Below are 10,987 nucleotides of genomic sequence, written 5' to 3'. Positions count from 1 at the left end.
ATTAATGAAATATTCAACTCTCATTTAGGTCGCATAGGCCAAAAACCACTCGAACTAAAATTCGAGTTTCGGGTCGTGTACTGCTGTGCCAAATCTTAGAAAATTCATAACTTCCTCATACGAAGTCAAATTTGTGCGTTCTTTTTTTTGTATGTTCTCGGTTTAACGTATAGTAAAACTTTTGTTTAGATCACTAAGGCTAAAAAGTCCTCTATCATAAATTCACTATTTACATCTCCCGGTGTCGTGTCGGTTTTGCCGTAAAACTTCGTCGGACCATAACTTCTTCGTTATAACTCGGATTTCGGCGTTCTTTATATGTACAGAACCCTTGTAACATATACTAAAACTTAGTTAAGATTATTCCTTCTAAATAATCTTCCATAAAAAACTTATTTTTGATGCTCATTGTCTCTAAATTGACTAGCCTGGATCTGCGGGCGTTACACAGTTGAATACATTAAGCTACCTTCATCGAATATAAGAGCTCCAAAGCTCATATATCAACCAAAATGATATATAAAATGGTAAAGTTTCCAAATTTACCCTAGGAACCACCAAAATGGGTCCAAAACCCAAACCCTAGTCTTACTAGAGTGAGGGCTTAACCATTAAGCACTTAATCTTCAAAGTCATAGCCCCAAAATGCAGTTCTGATACCCTAGATCTAGAAGACCACGTAAACTTGTCAACTATACATTCATGCATACCAAAGAGAAGCTCTACAATTCAAGAAGGGCTTAATAAAGGACTTAATGCATGCATAAGACCTAGAATCTGATAAAGCTTGCACCTGTAAGCCAAAGGAGGCCACAAAATACTCAGAGCTAACAGGACGACCCATGAAATAACTTAACTCCTTAGACAAACCAACAATGAGCCAAAAATCATAACAAAACCCCATAAGAGATGATCTAATTAACAACAAAGCAAGGTATGAACTTGATACCACAAGGAGACTACCACAAGTGGTGAGATTCTGGATCTATGACCTTCATTCCAAGCTAGGCACCTTCAAACTTCAAAGCTCCTTCAAATGAGCACCAAAATCCACAAGAATCCACTTAAAACTTCAACAACATCACCAAGAAAGCTCAATACTCGATTTACGGTTTTATATAGCAAATGAGGTTGGTAAGGAGGCCGATCAAGGGGACTTAAGGTCTTTAAATAAGGTGCAACACCCTAAAAATTAGGGTTTCCTTTCTAGTTCCCAACACGCCGTGTTGAGGCACCTCAACACGTCATGTGGGCTCATCAAACTCTGCGGCCAAAGACATATCGACACGCCGTGTCCCAAAACAGAAGCATAACAACTTGGAAATATTTTCATACCATAAAATCAAGCGTTACAAGTAGCCGAGCAGTTAGTATTTACCAGTAGACCGAAGTGAGTCTCCTCCCTATATCCATGGGTCGAAGGCACCAATGTTGCCCATTATTCGGTTATGCAGAATGCTAGTTGTTGTGTGATATATATATATATATATATATATATATATATATATATATATATATATATATATATATATATATAGTGTTTGCATGATCGGGTTGAAATATTCGCCAGGGCGGGGACCATACTTGCTTATTGTGTTAAAATATATCCCAGGGCTAGGCCCAATTGTATGTTTGGTACGTGGTACTTTGGGAAAACTCACTAAGTTTTTGCTTACAGTTTGTATTGTGGATTTAGGTACTTTCGGTACTAAGGGGAAGGGCCCGACTTGATGGTTCAACATTCACTCCCCACTATTTTCCGCACTTATTGATATTGTCACTATGATGATTTGATATGATGATTATGTAATGGATTTTGGAATCAAACTTATGATTGTAAATCTTAATTAAAAATGAAAAATCTTCTCCTGGTTTTTGGGATGTTACACTAACAAAATAAGTAATAAATATAAAACCTTGACATATTCAATCGTGTAAATATTTAAATCATCATATATCATAATTTTTAGACTAATTGAAGATCTTTTACACAATTTAAGTCATCAACCATCATAAATTAGTCGTCGATTATCACAAATTTGACTAATTGATGAATTTTTTTGAAAATTTTGATTGTTTGACTTTTTAACTAGCTAAGACTCTAGACCATCCAAGCCTGCCTAGGACCGCCCACGACCGACTTCGATTAAATCGAGCGACTAGTAATAATCATAGACAATAAGAAGCTGTCTGGCACTTAGGCGGCCACTTAAAGTGTTTTTTACAATATATATATATATATATATATATATATATATATATATATATAGAGAGAGAGAGAGAGAGAAAGAGAAAGAGAGATGTTGGGATTAGGACGTCCCAAATGCTTATTCCTTCGGATCTAAAATCTTCCTGGACTCCTTTGGCATAAAGGTGCAAACTTTATGGAGTTTAAGGGCTTCATGCATTCATTATGTCCTTTTTGAGCTCTAGAGTTTCTTATGGTCATGCATGGACGTAAAGTTTAGGTTAAAGGGGCCAGATCTGCATTCTAGAGCAAAGTCTTAATGGATTATGAGATTAATCTCGAAGTTGGCTGAATTGGTTGAGTACGTTGGGCGTATAAGCCTGTACGTGCAACGTACATGCCTTCGATTCAGTACGCTTAGCGTACCAGTTGAGTACGCCCACCGTACTCAGTCTGATGGCATTTCGATTATGGACTTTCGATTTGGGCTTGGAAGGTTAGGTTTTAGTTGGGCCATCTATTTTCGGTAGTTTTTGGGCCAAATACGTTATTTGGCCTTGGGCTAGGGCCTATGTGGAAAGATGGGGCCCGATTGGGAATTGGGCCATATTTTGGGCCTTGTTGGATTATTTAGCTTTGGGCCATTAGATTGTGGTTGTGGACTTCATTCTTAGATCAAGCTAGGTTAGGGGTAAAATGGTCTTTTTACACCAATTATGGATTCTTGGTTATGATGTAGATCCCAAATGTTAATTAGCTTTTATTTGGTAATTGATAGCTCGGGGAACTATAGGACCAACAGTCAGGGATCATTTGTTTCATTCAGCTTTTCGAGGTGAGTTTTCCTCACCAGGTTTAACGGGTCTAAGGCACCACGCCCGACCCTTATTGATTATGTTGATATTCTTGTTGTTTGTGTGATACTGGTATGTGCTTGTATATGTATTCTTATTGGGCAGGGCCCATATTTTGAGTGTGGGCGGGGACCATATCTCATTGGGCGAGGCCCGTTATGCAAGTGTGGGTGGGGCCCATTATGTGATATGTTTGGTATGCGGTATCTTGAGAACTCACTAAACTTTTTGCTTACGGATTTTAGTTTGTGTTTCAGGTACTTCCGATTCCAAGGGGAGCCCGAGTTGACTACATCACACATACCATTGGGATTCCGCATTTGATATTTACTCTGATTTTGATAACATTTGATACATTGGTTTTCTTGAGATGTATGGATGATATTTGAAAAATACTGTTTTAACTATTATAAAAGCGAAATTTTTGGGACCATATTTTTAGATGTTACAAAAAATCATTCTTTTGGAGGAAGGATAGTTGGAAGATTAAGAATTTTAAGATCCAATCATCACATTCGGTTTGCATACTTGAATCATGTCGATTTCTATCGAATATGTGTGTTTAATTTAAGTTATGAGTAGCTAAATTCGTTTCGTTTAAGTAGATGAAACCTTGAATCTATGGTTTATTTTATTATTTTATGGACTTTATAAAGTTGGGTTTGTGCTTGTGTTTGGTTATCATCCTAGCATGTTAAAGTTTGTGACTTTGTTGCTTAAATTTAAGTTTAGTGTAGCTTAGTGACCATTAAATTACATGAACTTGTTTATCTAGCAACTTAGTGACTATTAAATTGCTAGAGCAAGGAGTGACCACATATAGATCAAGTAATAAAAGTAACAAACTTAGCTGTGCTGGAGAACATAATTGTGACCATAATTGTGTTTGCTTAATCGCCTAGATAAATCTTACGTAAATCAATTACAGTTAATAACTAGTTCTATGTTTGCTTGTGTATGACTATACATAATAGTACATGAACTGGTGAAAATATTAGTTTATTGGACCAAAATAGCTAATTACATAATAATTGGTAACCAATTTTATTAATCCATAAATAGTAACTAACCATAGGAAAATGGTGGATTCGAAACTAAACGAAAGTGTTTTTAATATATTGATTAAAACCGTATTAGTTGAGTGCTTTAGTTTTTCTAAACTTGAAAAACCAGATAAAACCGATTTTTAATTATTGCCAACTTTTAGATTAATCTTTTAGTAGTTATGTTCGTATACTAAATCCGTTACCTGAGTTCGATACTCGACTGTTCGTGTTATACTATTTGTGAGTAGGTTCGTCGTCTTAGACGTAATAGTTAGTAGGGGTGTTCATTTGGATTGATCGGTTCGATCCGATCCAATCAAGTGAATCCAAGTTGATTTCGATTTTCCAAACATTGATCCAAATAGTCCAAACTAAATTCAAAATCCAATCCGACCGATCCAATTACAATTCAGTTGGATCAGTTTTTATAATTCGGTTTTCAAAATCCAAAACATTTTAAAACAACATATAATTGTAATATTACTCAATTTCACATAAGAAGCAAAAACAAATTATGTAGTTTTGATTTAAAATATATAAACTACTAAAAATATATATTATAGTTTAATAGATAAACTCTTTTTGAGAGAAAATGCATATATATGTTTTTTATTAGGTGAAACTTTTTAAATCTATTTGAAAAAATATACTACAAAATTAATAAATATTTATAGATATATTAAAAATAATATATAATAAATTGTTATTCGGTTTTTTTTGGACTATTTGGTTCTTATTTTATAAACCAAAACCAATCCGAAATCCAAAATAATAATTCGATTTTGTTGAAAAACAATCCAAAAATCTGAATATCTGGATCCAAATTGTGTAATTGGACAATTTCGGTTTTATCCAAATAGTGAACAAGCCTAATAATTAGTTAAATAGTTGATAAAACTAGAAGATATAATATTACATACATCTAGCCTCATAAATCATAGGCAATCAAATTTTGATGATTGTTTTCTCTCTCGCTCTCTCTCTCTCTCTCTACATATATATATATATATATATATATATATATATATATATAGGCTTAGGTTATTTTGTTTTTCCTAACTATTATGTGCCAGAATGCACAGATCTGGACCAACGGATGGAATTAATCAGTGGACATGATTTGAGAGTGTATGATATTACAATAGGATTGCATGTACCATATAATCACATAAATTTTAGCAAAATGGTATTTTGGACAATTAACTACATTTAAAAAAGGAAAATTTCGGATTTTTAGGGATAATTAATTCTCCAAATTTTAAAAATCTAAATTTTTTTAATTAATTCAATTTTAATTCTAACGTAATTAATAAACATAATCGATTTTATTCTGTCAGAATATTTTTTTAGAATGATGTTTTTCAGAATTTTATTCTATTAGAATATTATTGAAGAATAACAAAATTCTTGAATCCGATGTTGAAAAATAACGACATTCTAATATATTCTTATACATCTGAAATTAAATACAAATTCATACATATTCTTAAAGACTAAAAGCCTTATACATTTTAATATAATTATACATATTCTAAAAGAATATCAACAAAAATGAATAAAATTCTTAAAAAATAACAATATTCTTAAAATTGTGAGTATGATCAAACTTTATTCTTTCTTCAAGTTATTCCTATTAGGTCTTCAACGCATTCTTCTAGCCATCCTATCATAAATACAACAAAAACTAATAATGGTTAAAAACATGTTACTTGCAATTAACCATCACTTTATACATTCTGGCAGAATAAATAGATTTTATTCTGGCAGAATACATTTTAACCGAATACATAGAATACATTCAAAAGTATCGTATTTACCGTTAATATAACGTTGTTGAACTCGATTCCAAATCTTCATCTAGTATGATCAATTTTGAATTCTTTCTCCATGCTATTCTAAAAGAATAAGATGCGTTACTCATTAGTACTACCAGTTAAGAAAATATATATGTTGTTAACAAAAAGTATTCTGACAGAATGCATTTATACATTCTATGATTTAGAATGTTTATACATCAACTACATTATGCTAGAATATACATTCTATGCATTTATACATTCTATGCCCTAATTTTAGGAGCATTTACTATGGCTGCAACATCTACACCAGGAGGATTCCCATGGTTTATCCATCTACCCATTGTGAAAAGACATAAATACCCTTTACCCATGTTTATGAAAAGACATAAATACCCTTTTCATATATTTTTTTTTAAAAAGATACCCTTGGATGATCAACCTAAGTAAGCTCCAATAGCAGCCCATTTTTCGTGCAGAAATAGATCCTCTTGTATTCACATTTTATAATATGAATTTGATCTAATTAATTTATTGGTTTGAAAATAAAATTATTTGATCTTACTCACTCCGTATTATGTGATATAACAACAGATTTGATGAACATGGTTGTGCTAGAATCTTGAATTTGTGTGTACTCGATCCGTATCGGCTGTGAATTCTCACTTAGTTGCATCTGCATATTAGCAAATTAGCAAATAAAAATGTATTTTTTTGATATAATATCAGTTTAATGATTAAAAACACAACAAGACAAGAATTAAGATTCCATGGAAGAACTTGGTATAATATTCCTGCTTCAGAAAGAGCAAGAACTGTGTGATTGATCAAGAACACAGAAATTGCATAACCAACTGGTACAGGGAGTTCATGAGGTGCAATCACCCACTGCACACCATTCCAGAATCTCTCATAGATCGAAGAACACATCCATGGCTATTGCCAAAGTCATACGTGAAGAACAAGCCGATCGATTTCACGAATTTGGGGATTCCGATGAAGACGATTTTAGATTCTCGTTGGATTTAAGTGAAGAAGGAGTTTCAGCAAAAGAGATCGATTCGTGAGGCTCGACTGTTTTTCCTATTTGTGTGTGTGGGTACTGTATGAGATGAAGAGGGAGCGTAAAACCCTAATCTGGTGGGGGGTGAGGTTTTAAAACTGATATCCTAATTTAAAGGGGGATATTATTTGATTTTATCAATTTACCATAATTAATTATAGTATAGATTACTATTATACCCTTATAGTTATTATTAATGATTTATTTTTTCCTAAATTCCTATTGGTGCATTCATGCACACAATAGTTGCTGAAAACATTTGAACCTAGCTCTCTCTCTCTCTCTCTCTCTCTATATATATATATATATATATATATATATATATATATATATATATATAAACGGTCCAAGTCAAATCTGAGGCTCGGGGAAAAATAAAAAATGAGGCCCTTTACATATAAAAAGATTTGGAAAAGGAATAAAAAGCTTTCTCAAACAATTTTAGTAATTAAAAAATTATATAAAAGTGCAAAGATCTAACATGAGTTAGCTACAACAAATTTTGGCTTACTCTTTCTTTTACATATTTAGGCTGTGTTTGGTGCGCCACAACTAGTTGATAAGCTAGATTATTTTTCGAGTTTTTTTATGTGGTTGTGTTTGGTAAGCCAAAAAGTAGCTTATAAGCTAGCTTTTTGAAAAACTACTTAGACTATCTTTTTAAGAGCTTTTAAAAGAAATTCAAATACACCTTTTAATTAATTATAGAAACACATACTCTTACATGTCCTTTTATGTAATTTTATATATTTCAGCTAGCTTTTCAATTATTTTTACCAAATATTATTTTTTATCAACTAGTTTTTCAGCTATCAGCTAGCTTGTTATTCAACAACTAGCTTTTCAGCTATCAGCTAGATTTTCAGTTAACAACTAGCTTTTCTGCTAGTATGCCAAACATAGCCTTAGTTGAAGACATAACATGAGTTAAGTTAAAAAAAAATGAGTCAAGTACGCCTGATCTTCAAAATTTCATATTGTATGTAGTATAATCCACATGTTATATCACTTTATAACATATTCTTTTATTTTCTAAAATATATTCCTGTCAAAATATCACCATTTTACATGGTATGATATTAGACCTAAGGTTCAACAACATGCACTTTAATGCTATTACGAGAAAGGATAAAAAGCAAAACCATAGAGTTTAAACCGCATCTTGTTAATAACATAGTAAAAATAATTTATTTTCCTAAGCTTCCCCCTCATAATGGTTAGAACCGGAGTTAAAATAACATAAAATAAAACAAGTGGTATACAATCTAACATATTTGTGTATGTGGGTGAAACATTAAATTCACATGCGAACATCATATTTCACGAAAAAAATCTTTGTCATTCATTTCCCGATCCAATCACTAAACAAAAGAAAGCGGTCCCTTAAGGAAATTTGTTATGATGGATCCGGAAACGCCATTTGAGCTTTTCACATTCATCTCGTTGAGATCACTATCTAACATGACATTCCAACACCCACGAATGTCAAGATGCATAAGAGACTATCAACAAATAAATAAGATGCTAAGACGGTTGATTCACTTCATAGAAAAAAATAGAGGAAGTAGATGACAATTTTTTGGTATTTTCTTACCTATTTACGAAACAAACAAAATGCCACGATGATGGTTGATTCTATGAACAAACAAATAGAGAAACAAGATGGCAAATTTTCGATTTTTTCTTACCTATTTAGTATTTATGAAACAACCAAGATGTTATTATGGCTAATTCACCTCTTGAAACTGATTTAAATCGTGTATAACGAGGAGAAATATTTATGATTGCATCTTGAAAAATGAAGTGCAATCTATTGAAATGGCACACCCATAATAAAAATAAAAATAAAAAGTTAAATTCATAATGCAAGAATCGAAACTAGAATCTCTGGGTCGCTAATTTCAGGACCTAACCAACTCAACTACATGCTTCTTTTTCCTATGATGCATATTTTATTTTATATCATCACAAGACTATATATACATATCTGTATCGTAACTCTTAGGGCCCCGAATTTCGGCGAGGCCTGGAGCGGTCGCCCTGCTTTTCGTGCTCTAGGGTCACTATGTATGCATATATATATATATATATATATATATATATATATATATATATATATATATATATATATATATGACAAAACTGCAACATTAGTCTATGTGGTATTCAAAAAACTTTGGATAATGTCCAAAAAGTTTACAACTTGCATGGAAGGACCAAAATCAAAACATTTCCGTGATTTTGGTCCAAAAAAACTTGAAAAGACGATTCTGCCATTTTATTTTGTTTTTTGTATTTTTATAATTATTCTAATACTATTTTATTTTAAAAAAATATATATATCCTCACCCCCGCCCACCGTTCTCTCTCTCTCTCTCTCTCTCTCACACACACACACAAATGTCATTATGACGAACACAAACACCACCATCCCCTGATTTTTTCCACACCACCTATCGATTTTGTTACCGCCACCGGAGAAGATGAACTGAGATCTAAGGATTTAGGGTTTTTTGGCGGCTAGATCTGAACACATAAAGTTTTCTCATCATCACCTTGAGATCGCCACTGCTCGAGTGAGAGGGTGCTAATTGTAAGCTGATGGGGATACTTAGAGAATAAAGAAACAAGTTTTGGAAAGGGATCGTCACTAAGGATGATGTTTCTGAAAGAGATCTGCAAATCGGTGCCTTCATCTAAAATGATTTGGAAACAAGATGTTCATAAATCCGTAACTAGATCTAGAAATCAATGTAGTTTTTTTTCATCTATGTAGCTCTGAAGGCAAAGAACGGAGCTTCACTGGAGTTGCCAAAACCATATTCAGAAAAGATGTGTTGTCACATAGTGTTGATGTAGATCATCCTTGTGAGCTCTAAAGAAAACGAACGGAGCTCTGAAGAAGACGAGATTGGATGACATTTTTTGTCGAAGCTATCTTTTGAAAGAAAGTAAGACAGTGGGATATGTATCTTTATTTGAGCTTATGAGAAGTGTGACTTTTAAATGTGATATCTGTGTATAGGTTGATTAAGACAAAAAAGAATTGAAGGTAAGGTGAAGAAGACAACAATGGAGATAGGTGAAGTTTACTTCACACACACAAAGAAAGAAAGAGAGAGAATGTGAGAGAGAGAGAGAGAGAGAGAGAGAGAGAAAACGGTCGGTGGGATGGAGGATAATTTTTTTCTTTTTTCTTTATTTTTTAATTAAAATAGTATTAGAATAATTATAAAAAAAATACAAAAAAGAAAATAAAATGGCATAATCGCCTTTTTCAAGTTTTTTTTACCAAAATCACGGAAATATTTTGATTTTGGACCTTCCATGCAAGTTAGAAACTTTTTGGATCCTATCTAAAGTTTTTTGAATACCATAGAGACCAATGTTGCAATTTTATATATATATATATATATATATATATATATATATATATATATATATATATATATATATATATATATAACTAGTTTATAATGTGGATAGACAACTATTGTGTGGACTTGTGGATAATGCTATTTTATGAAAATTACTAAGAGAATATGTTGTTTTGTAACGTGAATACATTCAATTTCACAGAACTATTGTTATTTTAATAGATTCTCTCTAATTCTAATTCATTTTTGTTCTCATTCATCGTTTTTTATTAATTTTAATTCTTACAAAATACGACTCAATAAACATCCTGATAACATTCTGACAGAATGAGAATAATTAAAAAAAATGTATAATAACCTTATAGACGATTTAATTAGTGAAAATGCTTAATAATTAAAATAATTGTATAAGATTGAACGTATTCATATTATCAAAAAACATATTTTTTTTGTAATTCTCATAGAATAGCATTATCCATACGTCCACACAACATATTAGTGAAAATACTTAATAATTAAAATAATTATATAAGATTAAACGTATTCATATTATCAAACAACATATTTTTTAATTTTTTATTATTAAAATATTCAAATAAATAAATAAATAAAAACATATTAAAATGGTAAAGATTGTTTTTAGGTGCAACAAATGGAAACCAT

The sequence above is a fragment of the Lactuca serriola genome, chromosome 5 (genome assembly GCF_051521515.1).
Source record: "Lactuca serriola cultivar US96UC23 chromosome 5, Lser_US96UC23_V15, whole genome shotgun sequence".
In the NCBI taxonomy this organism is placed as follows: Eukaryota; Viridiplantae; Streptophyta; class Magnoliopsida; order Asterales; family Asteraceae; genus Lactuca; species Lactuca serriola.
The sequence above is the reverse complement of the archived record's forward strand: the minus strand, read 5'-3'. Positions refer to the sequence as shown.